Below are 23,394 nucleotides of genomic sequence, written 5' to 3' on the forward strand. Positions count from 1 at the left end.
GTGCTTCAACAAGATCAGCTCATGAATGAAAACAGCTGGCGGAAGCTGAACCTGAGCAAAACAGAGCTGATGCTGCTGGGCAGAGGAAAACATTTTCAACAGTTAGCAGCCACAGTGCAATCTCCTTTGGTTAAAGATACAGATCCACAATTGGTCAAATCAGTCCATAATTTAGAAGTACTCCTGGATTCCTCGCTGACACCAAGCTCTCTCATAGCAGCATTCACGAGTAACGCTTTCTGTCATCTCCAATCGGCTAGGAGACTTCAACCTACCCTGCCAAATGATGACCTGGACTCAGTTATTCACAACTTCCTCACCTCTCGGCTGGACTACAGCTATGTGATATACTTTGGCACAAAGGCTTCAGCACTTAGGAAACAACAACTAGCACAGAATGCTGCAGCACATCTCCTCAGCAACACAGACTAGCAGGAAACTTGTTCTCTGCTCTCTCCATTGGCTTCCAGTAGAATATCAAATTGAATTCAAGGTCTTGGTCATTATCTTCAAGGCATTCCATGGTCTGGGCCCAGAGTATTGAAAAGATTGCTTAAAGCTCCAGGATGAAGATGCAGTTGACAGTTTTCTCCTCTCACACGATGGAACTCTTAAGAGTGAACTTCATCCATACAGGAGACATTACTTTCTTCACCAGGTCAAGACCATGGAATTAAATCTCTCAGCAACTACCATCCTTCCGCTCCAAGCGCAAGACTCATTTTTTTGCATTTGCCTTCTCTAAAAAATATTTAGCGGGGGGGGAAGGGGGTGTCCCTGACTTGTTTTGGTAAGCTTGTGTTTTAGTATTCCATTCGGTTAAATGGGAATTTGTATAGTCGTTTTTTTTGTGTGGAATGCAAGGCTGGAGTTGGTACCAGTTAGTAGTCTGAGTTTCTTGTTTACTTAGAGCAGAGGTGGGCAAGCTGCAGCCCGCAGGCCACATCCAGCCCGCGGGACCCTCCGGCCCAGCCCCTGAGCTCCTGGGTCAGGAGGATAGCCCCTGGCCCCTCCCCTGCTGTTCCCCCCTCCCACACAGCCTCAGCTCACTGCATCGCCGGCACAATGCTGTGGGCAGCAGCGCAGCTGCAGAACCGCAGCGTGACCCAGTGCTCTGTGCTGCGCGGTGGCATGACTGGCTCCAGGCAGGCGGCACAGCTACCTGTCCCGGTGCTCTAGGCAGCACGGCTGTAGCCCCACAAGCCACCAGTGCTTTAGGAAGCGTGGTAAGGGGACGGGGGGGGGGGGTTGGATAGAGGGCAGGGGAGTTTGGGGTAGTGGGCAGGGGTGTGGATAGGGGTCGGGGTGGTGAGAGGGTGGGGAACAGGGGGTTTGAATGGGGACAAGGGTTCTAGGGGGACAGTCAGGAATAAGACAAGGGGTTGGATGGGGTGGTGGGGGGCAGTCAGGGGCAGGGGATGGTCAGGGGACAGGGGTGGGTCAGATTGGGGGCTGGGACACGCCTGGCTGTTTGGGAAGGCACAGCCTCCCCTAACCGGCCCTCCATACAATTTCAGAAACCTGATGTGGCCCTGACGCCCAAAAGTTTGCCCGTCCCTGACTTAGAGCATCACCATGGGGGCAGAAGTAAGGTAGTTTGGATATCTGTCAAAGGCTCCCCTGAGCCAGGGACCCCATGGAGCAGGCTCACCTTAAGTTTTACAGCAAACAAATGAACACTGAGCTCAAAATAGCTACTTGGGCATTACAGTCCATAACAAACAATAGTCTTGCACAGAGATCCAAGGCAAACACTGTCAACGTTAAGCCCCTAACTGGGCCAGGTTACTTGGGTTAGGGCAGGGAGAGCCTTCCTTCCCTGGCTTCATCCTGTCCCATAGTAAAAGCAGCCAGCCCTTTTTATCTAGCCTGCTGAGTCCTGATTGACCTCCACCTGCTCCTGGCCCTTTGAGGCGCTGGAGGACCAACTCTTGCTGATTCTGCCTGCAGCTGATCAGGGGGAGGCCTCTTTAGGAAACCCCAGAGGTCCAAAGTTGCTGCTCTTCCCCTTCCATAAGGGTACCGTCTTAGTACAGGGCCTTCTGGTAGACAGCAGCAAGTGCCTAGTAAGCTCCATCACAGTATCCTACCTGTCAATTTCCATATATTAAAATATTTGGAGTTTTAGTAAATTTAACCTTAACTCTGAATTTCCAGGCTTTTGAACTGGGGTGGAGCGGGGGGGATTTTTTCTCCCGTTATATCCAACTTTCTTGTAAGGATTTTTATCATGAAATTAATTATATGTTCTATCAACCTTAACTTCACCTCAGCAAAGTTACTGTCTTGGATACTGCTTATTTTTTAAAGCTAGTCTGAACGTGGATTGGGGATAAAGCATGGGGTAGAAGCACTCACTCCTACCTTTCAGTACTAAGGGTGAAATCCTGGCCCCACTGAATTCAAAGGCAAAATTTCCATTGACTACAATGGGGCCATGGTTTCACCACAGGTCTTCAATTGTGTCAACTTAGTGAACTAAATTTTACTTCTCTCCATTTTCCTGACTTTTGTGGTTTTGGAGGGGTTTTGGCTGCAAGTGATAAAAAAAAGATTTTTTGGAAACTGGTGAACGTGTTTGTTATTTTGGCATTTTAAGTAAGTAACCTCTGTTCTGACTTACTTTGAAATTCGGGGGGGGGGGACGGGGGGACGACGACAAAACATCCGTCAAAGAGCTCACTCACCTACCAGTTCTAAGGAAGGTCTCTTTTTTTGTGGTATTTAGGAGCAGGGGTTTCTAATGAAAATTAACTTGCAGTCTTAATTATTAAGAGGTATCACAACACCCTGAGAAAAAGAGAAATCAAAGTATTGCTATTTCACTGATGGACAAACTGACTCAAAGAATTGAGGTGTGTTACCCAAGCCCACAGGGGTCATTGGTGGGGCCGCAATTAAAACTCTGAAGTTCCTATCTTCCAGCTCCTTTTTCAATCCCTTATAGCTATACCACACCACCTCCCTATATTACATACGCATTACAAACACAGGGAAAAAAACTGCCTATCAGCGTGCTTTGCACACAAAAACTGAAAATGGCTCTTCCATTTAATTTCCACATCTTTATCAATATTTTACAAGAAATTGAAGACAGTGTCAACTACTCAGTGACTAGAACAAATAATGTTACAGAAATTTTAGATACTTGAACAGTTTACAGTATAGTTTGGCCAGGTAATCCATAATAAAACTGATTTTTACCCAAATGGACAAGATAAGAATCTTAAACAGGTTCCCCCATCCAATATTTTATAACAGAATACTCATGACATTTAAACTCGGGAAAGATAGTGAGACAAAGATGGGAAGGGGGAAGTGGGTATTCCAGTTCTACATTAAAAGCAGAACCAAAAAGTCTGTTCTTTCATAACATGATACTTATTTAAATATACCAAAGACATACTAAATTTATGGAGAAACATCATTTCTAGTCCTCTCAGCCACTGAAGTTAAACACGTTCCCTTGCAGCTTTCCTATAATTTGCTCAACAGGAAAGCAATTAACCTATTCACATTTCTTAGGATATTACTTGTATTTATATAGGGCAAATTTTCCAACTTCACTGCCTGAAGTTAGACACCCAACGCCACATTTAGGGACTTAAGTGATTTGTTTCTTCAAAAGACCTGAGCATTCACATTTCCATTGTCATCACTGGGAAACTAGCTGCAAGTGCTCAGCACCTATGGGTGAAGGGGGTTGGGGGTGAAAATCAAGCAACTTTTACTTAGCTGCCAACAATGTGAATTTAGAGAGCTATCTCCATGTACTCAAGTTAGAAAATAATGGATCTATGAATTTTCCCAACTGCAGAAGAAAGAATTCTCCATAATTTGTAGCAAAGAAAATAAAACTATAACTTAAGTTACCTGTTGTTGAATTATTGAGATCAACTTTCTTATGTCTTCCTGAGCAGGCTTCTGCGGGGACAAAAACGTATCATATGTTTAGGGGTTTTACAGCCTAGTAAAAGATTTTTGTGCTCCTTTGAATTAACAAAGGAACAAAATAAAACAAGCTACAGTATATCCATTTAGTCAGAAAACACCTGCTTAGTTAGGCCGCAATCCTGCTCCCAAGAATGTCAGTACTTATATTCCCAATAACTTTCATCATGCAGGAACAGGCCATTACTACTCAATTTACTTACTACACTGTAGGTTTACTAAATCAGTGGTTATCATTTCAAGGACCCAATAATAAAACAAAATGTTTGCAAAACAGAGTGTTACTGCAAAATGCATTAACGCAGTACCTCCCATTAATGGATTTTTAAAATAATCTGAATATACATAAGTGTACCACTTTTCAGAAGATCAGTATTAATCTAATTCTGACATGTTAAGACAAGTAACCTTGGCATTGCAACTCATCAAGCCCAAACTAGCAGGGACAGGAAGTCCTGGTCACTTATTTCCTTACCAGTTCCTTCCAAAATCCCACAGTGCAATTTCGATGAACAAAGTGATTTCATCTCATAGTGTTTCTTATAATGCTTTCATACTTCTGACCAACTTGTCAGCGAGGCTCCCAAGTGGAACTTGCAGAACCAGAATTAAGATTTACAAGGGCCCCAGGCTCTGGAAAGGGAAAAGAATAAAAGACTGCTGGCGGGAGGAAGGAAAGGTGCTCCAATGGCAAGTCTGGCACCCACCAACACACTGCAGCATTACCCACTCTCTCAGTTTTATTGTAAGTCCCAACATTTCTATTTTGTTGTGTTTTTTAAAAGGGTTCTCATGAATTTCTGACTGCTGGCTTCAATCCTATGAAATCTGCCCTCATCCAAAAGGAGACAGCGTCTCTCATTTCTGTCAACAGGACCCAAGCTACAGGCTGCCCTTAGCTAACTAGCTACCATGCCTTTGACCTTTGTAGAGGAAAGTGAGGCTGCTCCCAGCAAAGATGGATGCCATCTCCCATTGGCTGAAATGGGGCTAACAGAGGGAAGATAGTGGCTCCTCAGCCTCCATATGAATGCCAGGGGACAGGAGAATGCAGAGTTTCAGGAATGAGACCATTTGGGGGGGGGGGGGGAACAAGGGAAAATGTGCTAAGAAAGAGGATGCACAGGGATGATCAGGGAAATGACCCGGGGGGAGCGGGGAAGGGGCAGAGGAAATAGGAGGCAGACTGGGAGGGTGCAGGGAAAAATAGTGTGGCAGAGAGAGAGCCTGTGGTAGGGGAGACAAGGTGAAGAGAGGGAAATATAAGTGGGCAAGTTAATGAGGTAGATGGGGGACTGGAGATTATAGGGGATCATGAAGGGAGAATATGAGTGAGACAGCTGCCTATTCTACCTGGTTACGGATGGGGAGGGGGAATTATGAGTCACTGAGTGCCAGCTTCTCTCTCACATGACAGGAGAGAGTAAGTGCAGTCCCTTCCAAGCAGTGAACAGGGAAGCCACATTCTGTGTATATTTAAGGTTATTTTTGATCCTGAAATTATCTTACACAATCTAGGAGTGACAGGTTTCAGAGTAGCAGCCGTGTTAGTCTGTATTCGCAAAAAGAAAAGGAGGACTTGTGGCACCTTAGAGACTAACCAATTTATTAGAGCATAAGCTTTCGTGAGCTACAGCTCACTTCCTCAGATGCATATCGTGGAAACTGCAGCAGGCTTTATATATACACAGAGAATATGAAACAATATGAAATCTAGGAGTGGAGAGCTTCCCCTTACAAGGTGAGAAACATCCAAAAGCAGGCAAAAAATGTAATTTATTTACAGTTTTAAATCTTGTTTTTAATCCAATCATGAATTTTTGGGCTCGGACTCACGATTTTTGAATGTTTGGTGTTAGCAACATGGCCACTGCCAGAAAAGGAATCAGGACTCTTGAGCTACAGAATTTGCACGATACGATAGCCCAGCCAAATGGCTATTTTGTTTGTGTTTGGCCCTATACAGTTAAACGCCTGTAAAACAAACACTAGTTGATGTATTACCAACAGTGCCTATGGTAAAGGTCTACAGGAATCCCCTTAACAACAAGGAAGAACCAATACTCAACCTTAATGAAACTGGCTAGTCAGCCATCATCAAGAGGCCTATTAGCAACTGAACAAAAGGCTCAGGTGCCACTTCATATGGGTGCTGAGAAGGCTGCAGAAATGACTAACACTGTTTACACCACAGCAACAAACCCCTTGTAATTGAGTCAGCTGGACCAAACCAGTTTGAGAACCTTTCATTTTTTCCATATTAGCTATGATGACTCAATTTAAGAACACCAGTTGCACATCAGCTCTGCTGTTTTAAATCATGTCAACTGCAATGCCCTCTTGGTACCTATTTCATAGCATCAGTACAGCTTCCAGACATAGTGAATTGTGGAAGATTTGAAAAGGTCACTTATGCACTATGGAACAGCAGCAGGAGGACTAGCTGAACCATTTTAGCTATTCTGTGTTCACATGAGCACTAAACCAGTTCAGATTGAACAAGTTATTTAGACCTTCTGAAAGCAAGTTTAATCTATACAGTTCTGGTGTTGGATCATATTAAAGAAAGAAGTTTAAAAGAGGCTTCTGTATTAAAATCACAAATGAGTTTGATTCCCCAGAGTTTAAATTCCAGGGTATTACTAATTAAGAGGTCTCTTGGTTTTTGGTACTGTTTCTCTCCCTCTATGTGTGAAACTTGCAAGCTGCTAATTGTGTTAGTACATTCTAAGACAGTCTGTTCTCAAAGCAATTCACACAGAGACTCAAAGCAATACTCTAACAACAAAAACAGCACCCAAAGACTCCCCGCCCTTTTGTTGTATTAACCATTGTGATTAAAATAGCGATAGAGGATGTATGTGGATGGATGCTTGGTGTGGATAATAACTGAATGATCAGGGAGGTGCCAGCCTAAGAATCCAGTGTCCATCGGCTGAAGAAGGCGTCAAGTGGAAATAACCAGAGGACCCCTGGAGGGCAGACTGGAATCCACCCAACAGCCTCAAGAATGGGAGAACCAAAGAACAAGATAACATCTTGGAGCCGTCAGGAATGTGCTATCTGCTGATTGATTCAGCAACAGCATGATGAAGCAATTCCCATAGACTGGCATAGGAAGAAATTCCTATAAAAATAGACTCTAAAAAGCGAGAACTTTGGGGTCTGATTCTGCAAACCAACTTCCAGGAGCATCAGATGAGCATCTGACAAGGCCCTGCTCCCTCCTCATGTCCAGGCCACCTGGCCAGTGGCTTGGCATGAGCAACTCTAAGGCTGGTAACTATGATAACAACGTGTGTGTGTGTGTGTGTGTGTGTGTGTGTGTGTGTGTGTGTGTGTGTGTGTGTGAATTAATGTGAGATTGAATGGAATGTTATAGCTATAATTAACTGAGTCTTGGGAGGAAGGCTTTGGCTCGAGTGGTGTCAAGTACTGCCTCAATGAATTCTATATGTTGCACTGGGGCGAGGGTCGACTTTTTGTCGTTTATTATGAGGCCCAGGTCGCAGTAGGTGGAACAGACCAGATTGAGATGCCTGATCAGAGGCCTGGCACCTTATCAACCAACCAGTCATCGAGGTACGGATAAATCAGGACTCCCCAACGTTGCCGGTAAGCAGCCCCTGGTGCTATACACTTTGGGAACACTCTCGAGGCCAACGAGACCCAAAAGGGCATCGCTGTTAACTGGAAATGGTGCTGGCCCAATGTGGAAGAGAGGAAAAGCAAGTGCCCCAAGGAATATGGAAATATGGAAGCAGTGTCCTTTAAATCAAGGGTGGTATACCAGTCTCCTGAATTCAGAGAGGGGATGATGGAGGTCAGGGAGACCATACTAAAACTTCAACTTTTTGAGAGACTCGTTGAGGCGGTGCAGGTCTAGAATAGGTCTGAGGCCCCCTTTTGCCTTCAGAATAGAGGAAGTAACAGGAGTAAAATCCTCTTCCACTGCCCCTAGGCACAGGAGGTTTTCAACCTCCTGAACGAGGAGTTGCTCATGAGAAGTGTCCCTGAAGAGGGACAGGGAAGGGTGGCAGAAGTGTTGGTCAGCTACAAACTACAGGGTATAGCCCGATGAGACTGTGATGAACACAGAGGTCCAAGGCAATATGGGACCAGGCCAACTGGAACAGGGTGACCAGATGTCCCAATTTTATAGGGACAGTCCCAATATTTGGGGCTTTGTCTTATATAGGCACCTATTATCCCCCACCCCCATCCCGATTTTTCACATTTGCTATCTGGTCACCCTAGACCGGAAAGGGTGGAGGTGGTTGACGAAGACGGGGAATGGATCCGGTGCAGTGACTGCAGCATCGTCCTTGGATGCACCCTCAAAATGACTGCTTCTGGCTGCCTTGATCCCTGGAAGGATCAGGCTGGGCACGTGGACGAGATGACGACTGGTGGCATCACTTAAAACCCCTGTCTTGGTCCTTTTTGTAGAAGCTGGAACGAGGGGTACCCCAAGACCTTGATGACGGCAGAGGCGGGGGGGGGGGGGGGAACACGCGGAACGGCTTTCTGGCCTGCTGAGGAGTATGTAGGCCTAAGGAGCAGAGGGTGGCCTGGGAGTCTAGCATCAGTCAGCTCAGAGAAGAGCCCTGTTCCCTCAAACGGGAGGTCCTAGAGGGTGGATTGCATTGCCTGGGACAGCCTGGAGGTCTGTAACCAGGAGCTACACCTCATGGCTATTGCAGAGGCAACCATCCTGGACACCGAGTCCGTGGTGTCCCAGGCCATCTGGAGGACACCCCTGGCTACCACCTTACCCTCCTCTATGAGAGTGGCAAACTCCTGCACCCAATCCTGCGGGAAGCTCGCTTTGAATCTCCCGATGGAGTCCCACAGGTTGAAATTGTATCTGCCAAATAGGGCCTGATGGTTAGAGACCCTAAACTGGAGGCTTGCTATGGAATACATTTTTCTGACATAAATCCAGCCTCTTGGCATCTTTATTTTTGGGGGTGCCTCTAGCCTGGCCTTTTCATTGACAGCAGACACAATCAAGGACCCCACAGGAGGGTGTGCATATAGTATTCACACCCCTTTGTGGGGACATAGTACTTCTTTTCCACCTTCTTGGATGTGGGCAGAATGGAAGATGGTTAGCCACACTGACTTGGGAATCTTTAGGACCCCTGGGTGAATGGGCAATGCAACCCGGGCTGGGGCAGAGGACGGAAGGACACTGAAGAGGTCATTAGGCTCCTCAGCTAGCTCCTCAACCTCCAAGTTCAGGTTGGTCGCCACCCTTTTAAGTAGGGCTTGGTGCTCCCTGAAGTCATCAGGGGGGCTACCAGTTTGCGAGGGCCCCACCACCACCTCATCTGGGGACGATGAGGATGACTGCACCGCCAAAGGCTGGAGGGCATCCCCTTGCTGCGACAGGGACTGCTCCGCAGCTCGGCACCGCTTCGGATTGGGCTCTTTGCGCCAAAGCTGGTGCCAGCTGTGCTGGGGGGTAGCGTGTCCAATGCTGCCCGGGAGAAGTGGTGGGAGTATGGTGCCAGCATCACAGTCACCCCCCACGGGTTCCAGTACTGCCACGAGGCAGTCCATGCCCCTTGACCCCATGCCAATGCTGAAAGCGTCTTGGCAGGCTCCTGGCTGGGAGACGATTTGCCCCAAACAGTGGAAGGGCTAAACTGTCCATCCGACCACTGTCCCTCTGGTGGTCGGGGCCGTGGAAGCTTGAGTCTGTCGACTGACTCTTGTCAGCAACTGGTACAGCGAAGGCAAGGGCCGGTGCCTGCTCGAAGAAAGCACCAGGGCCCCGGCAACTGGTGCCGTGACCAGGAATGGTCTCATGTTGGAGGAGACAGACGCCTCGGAGACCTGTAAGGCGATGGCAACTGGCGCCTTGGCAATCTCTGGTGGGAGGACCGTCGGTACCAGGAACACGGGGATCAGCGTTGCGACTCTGGAGTCCCGCATCTTGTAAGCGGAGACCATGGTGTTGGAGATCTAGGCCTCCTGGCTGGAGACCGGGGTTGTGGTACCAGGGTCCTTGGCCGTGACGAAGGGGAACAGCGCCTCTGGTCTGGGACCACTGCTTTTCGGGGCGGTCCCATCACCGGCTTGGTCGTCTAAGCTGGTGTCTTGGCAGGATCAGCCATGCGGCAAGGCATCTGTGATGCCTATCGGCCAAACTGTTCTTTGGCCGCTGGGCCCGCCTCAGGCGCAGATCGCCCTGTGATGGGCCGAGACGCCCTACTGCTCCCCAGAATCGGAGGTGGGTCCCTGGCTGGGCTAGAGGGTCTGACCACAGCGGTACCACCCGAGAGCCTCCGTTGCAGACACGAGGCCTAGCTCAGGTCCTTTGCCCGAAGTTCCCTTGCACGGTACCTGCAGACCAAACTACTTCGACTGCTTCTTCGGTACCGGCGAGGGGAAATGGTGCTGGATGGATCCTAGTGCCAGCATTGCAGATGCTGAAATACCGGGTGTGGAATCAGAGTGCAAGGACTTTGATGCTGGGCGCAGAGCAGCCTTCATGAGGAGGGCCCTTAACCAAATGTCCTGCTCTTTTGGAGTTCGGGGGTGAAAATATTTGCAGATCCAGCACTTGTCTTTTCGATGAGACTCCCTTAGGGACTTCAGACAACTCTCGTGAGGATCGCTGATGGGCACTGGCTGGCTGCACTCAGAACACAGCTTAAAGCCTGGGGAGCGGGGCACAAAGTCCCAGCCAGGACTCTAACTACTAACCTGCTACTAGAACACTTAACAAATAAAGTGATCACTGGCTAAACAACAAAGGAGAACGATCTAAACAGTGAAGAACCACTAATCCTCTTGCTAAGCAACACCAGGTGCTCCAACCAATCATCATGAGGGGTAAGAAGGAACTGAGAAGGCATAAGGCTGGTGGCGCCCGATATACTGCAGCATGAGAGCAGCACTCCAGAGGACGCCACAGCCAGCCCTACAGATACCGCTAAAGCAAAAGTCTCCAACAACTGTGCACATGGATGTGCGCACCCCTAGAATGGAATCGACATGAACAAGCACTCGAAGAAGGACTCAATCTAATTTGGAAGGATAAAGGGCTGAGTTTATTCTACAGAGATTTGAACCTGTGGCACTGAGGAGTCTAGGCGATTAGCTGGATCTGACCATTAGGGCTAGTCACTTCACGGTATGCACTCCAACACCAGCCAAAAGACAAACAGGAAGTCATGAGCGGCATAGAAACGATATAGATTTGAGGAATTCAGAAAAGATAACACGCGGTACAGAAGTGACAGCACTGGGTGGTGACTGATTATCAACAAATTAATAAACAATTCTTCTGTGTCAGTTCCTATCCAAAACAACTTAACTGTTCATTGTTCGGACTTTAGGATTCCAGTACTTAAAGTCAGTATCCAGGAAATAGAAATTGAAATAAGAATGTAAGCCTAATTCTAGGATTTTTGACATTCACTTGCACACCTCCCACTTGTCATTCCTCACCATGACACTGCCCATTCACTGAAAGTCTGGGTTAGATACTGAAAGTTGACTGAAGGTTACATTTTATTTTCCAAGTATTAACACTATTAGTCAGCAAACTTTTCTGTTACCAGAGTGAAGGGGAGAGGTAAAGGCAGGTTTCAACTTAGAACTGCAAGTCCTATGCCTACTAGTACTCAGCTTCTCTTGCAATATTTCAAATCTGAAGTGATTATTTAACAGGGGAAACAAAAACAAAACTTTTAAGAAAGTTCACATAGATCAACTACTTTTTTTTGTTTTTGTAAATGCTTCAAAAATATATTAACCTTATTTGTAACTTTAATAAGGACTTAAGTTGCAAGAAATTCAGCTAGATCAACTGAAATATTTTATAGTTTTAGTATTAAATTTTCCCCTGCATCAGAAGAGTATAGTTACCTTAGTCTTCTTAAACCTGAATACAGGCCTCCATTATTCTAAGAATTAAAGATCTGATCTACCTGGGAAGATCCCTGTGCCTGCAAGCAGATCCATTTACTTCACCTGGGTTTCGTGTAAGGGTCTACCAGCACAAATCAGCTCACAGGATCAAAGCCTAAATTTTGTATACTTATTAACAACAAAAAATTATGTTATTGTAGTTACCAAAGGATTGTGATGGATACTGTACAAACACAGGGCATGTCTACAATGCAAATTAAGGTGTAACTGTAGCATGGGCAGGCATACCTGCACTAGTTTTAATCTAGCTAGCATGGATAACAAAAGCAGTGAAAATGTGAGGAAATGGATCCCAGTGTGGACCAGCAACCCAAGTACATATACAGGATCACCTGTGGGCATGCACTGGGGTGGCTGTCCCACACTGCCACGTCTTTACTACCATTGTTATTTCTACCAGCTAGATTAAAGCCAGCAAGGCTATATGCCTACCAATGCTGCAATCATACCTTCACTTGCAGTGTAGGCATACCCAGAGATGGAGAGAGTCCCTGCCCAAGAACAAAGAAAGGATTGGAGACAGAGATATAATATACAAGTAAATTAATATCATGATTTTTTGCACAGTATCGTTTACAGAGGGGGGAAAAACACTGTTAAATTGGGAACAGAGGCAGGGTGAATGATTTGCACTAGCAATGTGTGGGGTTTTATGGACAAATATTTTACATACCATGCTAATCTCCTCACCCTATTCAGAATACAGTAAGTCAAAACATCCTGATTCCATTTGCAATAAAGAAAATCTTTTTACCACCAATCTGAAAGCAAATCAGCAGCAGCATACAAGCCTTGCAATTCAGAAATAAAAATCTAATATTTTATAAATTAGGAAAAAAGGCAATTTCTACCCTCAGATTAATTACATAGCATTAGGGGATTGAATCACCTGCAATGATTTTACAATCCTGGATATAAAAGTAATAAGAATGTTTGTTACAACATGCTCTGTAAGAAATATTGGAAGAGATTCCCCTCCTAGAAAGGGGTTAGAAGGTCAAAGCGTGCAATTTTATGACTAGATATGTCAACCTAATAAAACGCAGCACCATCACATGAAATATACGTAGCTAAATTATGTAATTATGAAGATGAGGGACTAACACCATTGGCCAGAGGTACTAGTGTCATATATTGTAGATGTTTCTACAAATCCCCGTCAATGCATCTAAATCCTGACATGCAACACTCCAAATACAGCCTAAGGTACAGTCTACATATAAGCAACCAGTTATTAAACATGGTAATTTTTGAAATAAACTAACATATACCATGGACTGAGAAAACCAAATCGCTTTTGCAACATTGCTAACCCCCCAAAATTAAAAAAGTAACAAGACTGGCCCCAAAATCATGAGGGGTTTTGTTCATTTTTGTTTTTTAAATAAAAAGACTAAATAAAGTTTTTTAGTCTGTCTTAATTTTTTAACTCCCCATTCCATGTGTGTGACAATTAGTTTTCCCCACTCTGAGCACCAGACTGGGAGCTAAGAAATGCTGAGATGTAGTCCCAGCTCTGACAACTATGACTTTAGACAAGTAGCTAGGGCTTCACACTCTAAGATGCCAAGCACCCACAATTCCAACTGAAGTCAATGGTAGCTGCAAGTGCTAAGAACCTCTGAAAAAGGCAGATCCCATAACCATTCTGTGCCCCAGTTTTCCCATCTGTAAAATGGAAATACCACCAGTTTCCTATCTAGCAGGGGTGTTGTGACAATTCATTTTTGTACAGCACTGTGAAGATGAAAAACGTACACTAAGTATTAAAAATGCTTCATGTAATGAATGCTGTTTCCTCATCCTTCATAGACGAAATTCCTTGTCACTATTCCCTCTTTTTAGTTATCACTTGCACTACTCACCCATTTTTGTTGTCAGGAACTGATTGATTGTTTTTGCTGTTACCAGACAAGGGTAAAATAAGTTGTCTTCACTATAATTTTGTTTTCTCTAAATGGGGATCAGCTGCTCTGTCCATGTAAGAGCAAGATTTTATTTAAAAAAAAAAACCCCACACACATGCACAAAAACCAGAAGACTGGCAGTCATGACTGAGATCTGATGCAAGTGATATAGGGAAATGAATGCATACTCACGGAGACAACCTTCAATAGCCAGACCTCTAAAATTCCAGTGATCTCACCTCTTGCTGGCTATATTCACAAAGCTCATACAAGAACCATAGGAAAGTTTGTTCTATTTAACAGAACTAAATGTAATTTTGCTGCTCCTAATGTAAATATTTTTTAATTGGTTGACTTTTTTAACCTCCCAGACCCTATTAATTTGTCACATTCACACTGAACCACCAAGACAGAACTGGTGCTCAGACTCTATAGTGGGGAATGTTATAGAAAACATAAGCTAGAAAGATCCACTCTACCATGGTCAACTTAATAAAATGAATCAAGTCAGACTGGAGATTGAGTGTGGAGAAGCAGGGAGGAAAAGAAGGTTTATAGAATGAGTCTGTTCATTATTCTCATCAGGCTGAGGTCTCACTTTCACTCCCCTCAGGAAGAAGGATCTATTTCATAAGTCTGCTCTTTGAAATGGCTGAATATAAAACAGGTTGCAAAAAACCAACATAGGGAGAATACTGCATAGACTTAGTCAGTAACCACCCTGTGACAGAGGAGCATTATGGCTACCCTTTTGCCTCAATAATCAATATGGTATCTCCTAAGCATTTGTGCCATCCTCACAGATGAGCTATAGTATGAATCATGAATGGAGAGGAACATCTTCTGGCAGAAGTCAGTCTGAATGTGAGAAAATGGGCATGGAGAATTTGAGATGCTATGCAGCGTCTTTGGTGAGGCCTAGAAAACTCTCTTCCACCATAGTGTCCACCTAGTCCCAATCAGAACTGCTCCAGTGACAAAAAGCCTCGTCAATCTAGGCTGACTCTAAAGGCAGAATTCTCATTTTCTTGCTGAACAGTTTTCTGTATTCTGCAGATAGAATCAACTAGATTCAAACACAATTATCCAACTCGGTGGGAGCAGAGATGCATCACAAGGTGGCAAATTTATCTTTCCTGTGTCAGCTGTGGCCAGCATCACTCACAGACAACCCTAAAGGTACTTTGAGATTTTTCTAATATATGCAAGATGAATCTATGTTCTACATGGCTACTACAAACCAAGCATCATAGATTAAGATGGTCATCCAAACAGTTTCTGGAGCAACGGTTGGACAGCCAGTTGTTTCTATCTACCTGGCACACTGCTCTTCCACTAGAATGAAGGTATTAATCTCATTAAATTACCACTATGCTTTTAACCATTGCTTTTTAGGAAAGATTATTGGAACAGTTTTAGCAAAGGAGTTCTAGTGCAATCTGGGATCTTCAACATTTAACTGACCACTGACAGCGTAGTTCGAAGCCTGGGTACAACACAGTGGCCAGAGTGTCTCAGTGATCAGTCTTCTTCTACTAATAAGCAAAAGCCATGTGTCCATGCTGTCTTCCAGGTCTGTCCAAAGCCTTTGATACAGCAACATGCTGTTGACTGACACAAGTGGATGGAATAATTTTTGAGTAGCTCTGGGAAGTTGCTCTTCTACCCTGAAGGCGGTCTTTTGCAGAGCACCACAGGTCTCTATTCAGCCAGTTCTCATGTGTAAGAGGCACGTGCAGACAGACCTGAGATTGAGAGGCTGCTTGGCCTGCAATGCCACCGTCATGCGGCAGCCAAGGTGTACCTTTGTTAGTAGGACACAGATGTCCTTGTTTTCCCAAACCCAGACTGAAATGGGAGCTTGGATAAGACTAAGCTGGGGAGCTCAACCTATAAAAGATGTAGGCGTTGCTGATGGGTCAGGGACACTTGTTCTGACACTTTTAGGGATGTTTATGAAAAGAAAAAATTAGGGAGGAATTAGGAAGGTTGCTTAGACCTCTCTCTCCTGCTTCTCTCTCCTCCTCCAGAGAAACTGGGACCTCTCTCCCCCATGCTCCCCTCTCCCCAGAGAAACTGGGACCTCTCCTCACCCTTTGTCTATAGCCAAGGGAGGGGGCCCAGACGCCCACCACCACCAAAGAGGGAGGAACAGCCCTAGGAAAGCTGTCCTCCTATGCTGTCAAGGGCCCTTAATTACTTTGGCCAGTCCCAGGCCTGGACCTCCTTCCTGGGATGATTCTCCTCCTCTTATCCCTCCTTTGTCACATCCCCTCTCTCCTCCTGCTGTCTCTTCCTGCCCCCTCTGGATTCTGCTCCCCCGCAGACTGTACAGTGAGGGTCTGAGAGGAGGCAAGACATGGGGACTGTCAATCGAGTTTTGTGGTGCTGCTAGATTCACCATCCAAAACACAGGCTGTGTGCAGAGCTAACTGCCCTGTGTGTACCATGCTGGTGTGCTCTAGGTACCAAGAGTGCATTAACATATTCCAGCAGAGCCCACACAGAACAGCTAGCGTGCAACACACAGCCTGTCCCTTGGGTGGTGAATCCAGCAGTGCCCTAACACATTCAAAATGGCTGCAACTTGCATCCTATCAGGCCCTCACCAAGCAGTCTGTGCACGTGCTCTGGGTTGATGGAGAAGAACGCCCCCCCGCTGCCATGGCACTATCTGCAGTTTTTGTCACAAGTGGTGATGAGTAACACACACACGTGTGTGCATGTTTGCAAAATTAGTAGATTTATACCTGAATTAGTAACTTTGTACCATGTAAAAAGTGGGAGGATTATGGAAAATTAGTGAGGGCTGGCATCTCTGCAGGGGAAATATATGGTCTATCTACTCTTAATTCAGTATGCAACATGGACTATTTGAACCTCACCTGCTCCTCAGAGAGTAGAAGAAATGCTTCCCCATCCCCCCAGTTTATACCTAGTTAGGAGATTTTGACCTCTACTCTCAGATGTTGTCCTTACCACACTTTGCCTTTGTCAGTTAGGTGCTGCCAAAATAACAAGGAGCGCCATAAGATTCATAGCTCATTCAGTGATACATGTCATATTCCCTGGATAAAACAGCCCCATCCTCCCTCTCTCTCAAAAAACCCCCCAATCTATTAATTGTACTCTTCTGCACTACCATAAAAAAAATAAATCAGTTACATACTCATCCAACCCTCAAATCCAACAAACCTTTTACCCACACCCCATCCAAATGCAACAACTCTTCCACCTCTAAACCCTCATACTTCCCACTCCCCACAGCCTCAGATCGTCCAGGTGGCTCCCCTATAGCAGTGGTTCTCAATCAGGAGCCCGGGGTCCCCTGGGCGGCCGTGAGCAGGTTGCAGGGGATCCGCCAAGCAGCGCCAGCATTAGACTTGCTGGGGCCCAGCTCAGAAAGCTAAAGCCCCATCGCATGGGGCTGAAGCCCGAGACCTTGAGCCCCACCACCTGGGGTTGAAGCCAAAGCCTGAGCAGATTAGCTTCATGGGGGGGGGGGGGAGGGGGGCATGCAGCAGCACTGTAGCATGAGGCCCCAGACAATTTTCCTGATTGCTACCCCCTAATGCCGGCCCTGGTTTTATATGCAGAAAACCAGCTGCTGTGCCACAGGTGGGCTGTGGAGTTTTTATGGCGTGTTGGGGGGGGGGGGGAGGGGCTCAAAGAAAAAGGTTGAGAACCCCTGCCCTATAGGGCAGCTACTACTGAAACCAACAGCCACCCTGTGACCTCTGGCTGTGGGAGCTGTTGGTTAGATGGGGAGTGGAGTCTCCTGGCAGTGGTCCATGGAGAGAATGCACCCCCTCCCTTTGGTTCCTAAATTGGGAAGGTCTACCCTGGTTGCCGGCTATCTACCATAGCTGGGGTGTGTGGGGCTGGGGAAATGCTTGGATCAGTTGTGAAACATGATGTTTTGCCTGCTGGTAGTCGTGGAGATACCCTCTGGGGGTAATGGGGCTTCAGGCTCCCTCCCAGTACAGACTCTGATCTCAGTGCTGGGCAGGCAGGTACTGCTGGTGGCTACTGTAGCACCCTGACATGATACAGCAACATCTCGGCCTTGCCTCCTCTTTGTGAGCAGCTGGAGTGACCTGTAGAGGGGCAACGTACCCTATCTCTAGAAGCGCATGGGAGATGCTGGTGGTAGACACAGAAGGGGAGTTCCACCTACAGCAACTACGACAGCGGCAGCACCAGTTTGCAACCGTGTATTTGAGAGATCTCCCTCCCTCCCTCCCTGCCAACCTCACAAAATGAAACTAAGAACTCCTGATCTTATAATGGGGAGTGATATCAATCATTATCACGGTACATGCATTTATGGTCTAAGCTTCAGCTTCAATGCCAGTAAGGACTTTTTTAACAACTCTGTTGAACAGAGAACTTCCCAGCCCACAAAAAAAAAAAAAAAAAAAAAAAACACCTTACACCACTTACTCTGGAAAGGCCTGAATGAAGAGACAGGCCTTGCATCATGCTCTGAAAGAAAGTAAACCCAGGCCCCTGCAACGGAAGAAATCACATTCTAGAGGCAAGAACCTCTGCACTGAGAACACCCTACTAAAAATCTCTTTTCTGCTCCTGGTTTCACTGCACAACCTTCCTTCAGGAATTCATTGCTTCTTCTCCAGTCAGTCAGTTTAAGGGGAAGGGAGGTTACCTTGTGATAAGAGTATATTCTAGGGTCTGAGTGTAGGGGCTACACAGCACTCCCAGCCCTGCTTGCAACATAAGCACAAAACCAAAGTTGGCCCAAAAATTCAAAGTGCTGCTCCAAGATCACAGGGATATACCCTCGATACAACCCAGTTTGCATTTGTCCTTCCATGTTTCCCTCTGACCTTACAGCACCTTGGCACGTTCCCTTTCTGGGGTTCTGTGCTCCCAATTCATCTGTGTGTCTGTGTAATCAGTAACTTGAAACTGATACTATCTTGTCAGTTCTCTGTGGTCTTCTTGTCTAGCCATGAGAAGTGCTCCTTGCAGCACATTCATAATTCTCCATTGCCCATGGGATGGAAAAAAAGTGAGAAAAGAAGAGAGGAATGTTAATCTCTCCTCCTTCCCCTCCAGCAGAAGTCTGTGCTTCTACCACATAGAGGCTTCCCAAGGGAGGGAAGGCCATAAAATCTGTGGAGCCAAAAGTGCCTGAAAAATGGCTGCAAGTTGCTGTCTCTTCAGTTCTGCTGCTGTAAGGAAGGCTAAAGCCAGTCAATGAGTTGCTGATGGAAGATCAGTCTATGAAGTCTTCACAAAAACGCAGGGCCCTTAAGCCAAACCTGTCCCATAGCCTGGCAGGAACATCAAAGTTGGACTGACCCAAGATTGGATCAATTTCACTCTGCAGTTCCTGCAGATGCTGCTATGTAAATATCTTGTGAAGGACAGGCAGTACAGGCCTACCCCAGCTGTGAGACTCTCCCTATGGGAATTTTTAAAATGAAGTGACAGAGGAAGGCACATAGGAAGCTATATGAAAACCTGCAGTCATGCAAATTTAAAAACGGATAGAATGTAACCATACTCTTGATGTCAACCCTAGAGCTTAGGAATCACCCTCTGTAAACAAGCCCATCTCTTCAGGACAAGCTTATAAAAAGGAGTATGCAGTAAAATATACATGGATGAAATATTAAACTTTGAGCAGTGGCTACTATACATTGCTGTATTTCGTTTCCAAATGGAGTCTGAGTATGCACAGTATTGTATATATGCCACATACAAGGATGGGGAAGAAGCCCTAAGCAGGAAACAGTAGCTAGTATTAGATTAGCACAGGTCACCCAAATTTAATGGTATGCTCAAATCTGTTTTTGATTTGCAAACCCTGCTGACATTAGATAAGAGGATATTTGGAATTAAAAATAAAATAATCAAACTAAAGTGAATCAAATGCTACTCAGCAACAGATGAGTAAAACTTAAAAAAAAAAAAAAAAAAAGTCAAATTGTGAACTGCCATACATGACAATGTTCCTTTCCACGCCACCCAACTCCTATTTTGACACAATCTAGCCATCATGAAAGGTACTAAGCTGTCTGCTCTGGAGTTTCCTGTCCAGAATAGATGCAGCAAGAATGCTTCACTTGCACAGCATCCCTCCAAGGCAATGTGAACAACCCTCACTTGGACAGACTCCCTCTAAAGGTGAGAGGATAGCTTAGTCCCAGTGGTCTGCGGAGATTTCCCCAAGTGTCAGTGCCAGGGCAATAGTGGGCTTGAGGATGTGAACACCGAACTGCCAGGAAATAGCTTGAGACTATTCACGTCTTTAACAGATCACCAAGAAATCTCTGGATGGTAACAACTTGTGGTTACTAATGACTAAGGGCTTGATTGTGCTCATTCCATTTTCCCTGAACAACGTCCAGAACAACGTGCAGCACTCTAGGAGTAACACAGGGAAGAAATTGGGCCTCAGAGAGATAGGATTCTTTACCATTGGCAGAATACTACCCTCTGCACCAGGTTGGAGTGGGGAGCCAAGCTTCTGCCCATTCACCTGGGAAGGGAAGAGACTGTGCATAGCATCTACTTACTCCTACAGCCCCAGACCCAGGTTCAGGGAGCCTATGTATGAGTCAGGGTTGCCAACTTTCTACTGGCACAAAACTGTACACCCTTGCCCTGCCCCTCTTCCGAAGCTCTGCCCTATCTCCAAGGCCCCGCCCCCTACCACTCCATCCCCCCCTCCCTCTGTCATTCACTCTCCCCACCCTCACTCACTCGCTGATTTTCACCAGGCTGGCTCAGAGGGTTGTGGCACAGGAGAGGGTGAGGGCTCTGGCTGGGAGTGTGGGCTCCGGGATGGAGCCAGAAATGAGGAGTTCAGGACACAGGAGGGAGCTCCAGGCTGAGACAGTGGGTTTGGGTGGGGTTGGGGGTGAGGGCTCCGGCTGGGGGTGCAGGCTCTAGCATGGGGCTGGGGATGAGGGGTTTAGGGTGCAGGAGGATGCTCCAGGCTGGGATCGAGGGGTTCGGAGGGCAGGAGGGGGATCAGGGCTGGGACAGGGGGTTGGGGTGCAGGCTCTGGGCGGCGCTTACCTCAAGTAGCTCTCGGAAGCACTAGCATGTCCCCCTCCAGCTCCTATGCGGAGGCACAGCCAGGGAGCTCTAAGCACTGCCCTGTCTGCAGGTGCCACTCCCGCAGTTCCTATTGGTTGCCAGCCAATGGGAGCTGTGGAGGCAGCACTTAAGGAGTGAGCAGCGTGCAGAGTCCCCTGGCTGCCTCTATGCTTAGGAGCCGGAGGGGGAACATGCCTCTGCTTCCAGGAGCTGCATGTAGCCAAGGCAGGCAGGGAACCTGCCTTAGCCACACTGTGCTGCCGACCAGACTTTTAACGGCCCAGTCAGCAGTGCTGACTGGAGCCACCAGGGTCCCTTTTCGACCAGGCATTCCGGTCGAAAACCAGACACCTGGCAACCCTAGTAGTATGAGTGAACCCCCGCAAATGACCAGATTTAATTACCTTAAATTATTTAATGACCAAATTCAATGACCTTAAACTGGAAATAAGCCAGTGATCAAGAAGAAAAATGTTTAGTAGTCTCATCACCAATCCCCTTCCATTTCTTGGTCTGAAACTCTTCTATTCCACTGGTATGGTGAGTCCCCATCCCCCGCACCAACCTTCTCTCAAGACTCCTATTCCATCCATAAATTACATTTGTGTCAAAAAAAAAAAAAAAACTTGTAGCATCAGCCTTAACAGTGAAATTTCTTGCTGTTAACTTATGCCATTATTCTAACTTTATTTAAACACAGCTTTATGTAGTTTGCCTATCTTATTAAATAAAATTTGTGAAAACCTCTCCCCCCCACACACACATACTTTAGACTGTTTACACATTTAGTCCAAGAGGATGTTCTCGTTTTATAAACAGTCTGACTAGTGACTGCATTATTAGCAGGGAAAAAAATAACTTGCGGATAAAAATGTAGGCAAAACACTGTCTGCTAAAGCCCAAAAGTGGAACAAAAAGACTAAACACCAGAGTTTAAATTAAAAAAAAAAAACAAAAAAAAAAAGAAAAGAAAAGTGGTTCAGAATTAAAGCTGAGGAAATAAGAGCGTAAGATATGCTCAATCAATTTTGCCCTTTCCCTATTTACAGAATATTCTTGAATGTATTCATATTTGACAGTTTGAGATTTTAAAAAAAACTGATTGTGAGCAGGTCACTGTGACTATCTGATACAACATTCTAAATTTGACTTGTGCTGGTTAGTTATAACTGGTCACGCAAGTCATGTGGCATTGTTTCTGTTCTCTGATAGGATGAGCACAATACTTATCAGGAAAAGTGCTTAAAGAGCCATGACATGAGTAGCAGATAAACAGGATCAGGAAAGTATATACTGTAACACTTTAAACCTTTTCCTTTCTGGGCTATACAGGCCTTGCCTTCATTTCCTCTTACCTTATTATTCCTAGGGGAAAAAAATACTCCACTACAAAATTTATCGACTAGGTTCAACATTTAAATTTAGCTTTTTGGCTCACACTTATTTACATGTGCACATGTGGTCCTAGTTGCAAAGAGTATGGTCTGATCCCTGCGTAGCTTGCTTAATTTACTGCCTCAAGGCTATGAGGGGGATATTGGGAAACCCATCATTCCATATGAATGATATTATTTCCAGTGTGAATATTTGCACAAGATTAACATTTGCTATTCACAAGTACTTGAACGTCTGAGCATAAAGTTAGCTTTTTGCGAGTATTCATGAATAAAATTCAATTGCTTGAATATCTGTGAAAAGCAAACACAAGAATGTGTCAGCGTAGCCTAAATGTATTAGTTTTTGATTAATCTCAGACTTTTTTGGTGGTATTTGCCTAGCTCTATTCAAAATGATGCATCACAGATTTAGCAAATAACTTTTTCTTGCCACTCAAGCACTCTGTCATAAATAATAATATAAAGTGAGATCACACTAGGTTTGTGTAGGACAAAAGTAAATTTGAGCCTTAAAAAAAAAAAAAAAAAAAGAAGACATTAAGGGGTATATATGTAGGCCAAAGGAATATTTAATTTTATCTAGTTGACATGTTACTGCTAAGGCAAAAAAGGTGTGTTTTACAACCAGTTCTATTGAGCTAATTCTGGGGAGTTGGGAGCATTCAACTGAAGTCAGTGGAAATACTCTTGGCAGTAAGTGTTTGCCATAATGGACCCTTGACTATGGAGTCATTCTTTAATGTGCCTCTCAAACAATCTACGGAAGACAGTCTTGCTGAAAACAACCCTTAAACATCACAAGTCAAGGAGGGGGGAAAAAGCCAAAATATCACTAAAAATGTTCCACTTAAATAATGAAGAATCTCTTATATTTTAGCATTATAGACCTGGATTTGAGAAGTTCTGAATTGGGTTACAGCAATATTTATTCACCACAGCATAAATCTTCCTTACACAGTAGTAAAACTGCCTAATAATTTAACCGTCAATCATTTTTATTTTAACTTGTCAACAATTGCCTGAAATAGGAATTTGTTTTATAGTCTGTTTTCACATGTCTGTAGTTTTAAAAATGTGACTGTTTCAAACTCTTTGCATGGATAATGTTTGTAGACTGCATTTAC

At 45.3% G+C, this 23,394-nt stretch overlaps 1 protein-coding gene across 3 annotated transcripts in view; it reads right to left on the reverse strand.

Moving 5' to 3' along the window:
• Positions 1-23,394, reverse strand: part of TRERF1 (transcriptional regulating factor 1) — a 138,162-nt gene that overhangs the window by 91,210 nt on the left and 23,558 nt on the right. For 2 of the 3 annotated variants that reach the window (XM_084622246.1, XM_084622247.1), the window contains one exon: positions 3,874-3,924. The gene's annotated coding sequence lies outside the window, so the exon portion shown is untranslated. Of the gene's footprint in view, positions 1-3,873; positions 3,925-4,426; positions 4,550-23,394 lie in introns of those variants that run through there. The other variant, XM_084622248.1, reaches the window with a different exon arrangement.

The sequence above is a fragment of the Lepidochelys olivacea genome (genome assembly GCF_965140295.1).
Source record: "Lepidochelys olivacea isolate rLepOli2 genome assembly, chromosome: 3".
In the NCBI taxonomy this organism is placed as follows: domain Eukaryota; kingdom Metazoa; phylum Chordata; order Testudines; family Cheloniidae; genus Lepidochelys; species Lepidochelys olivacea.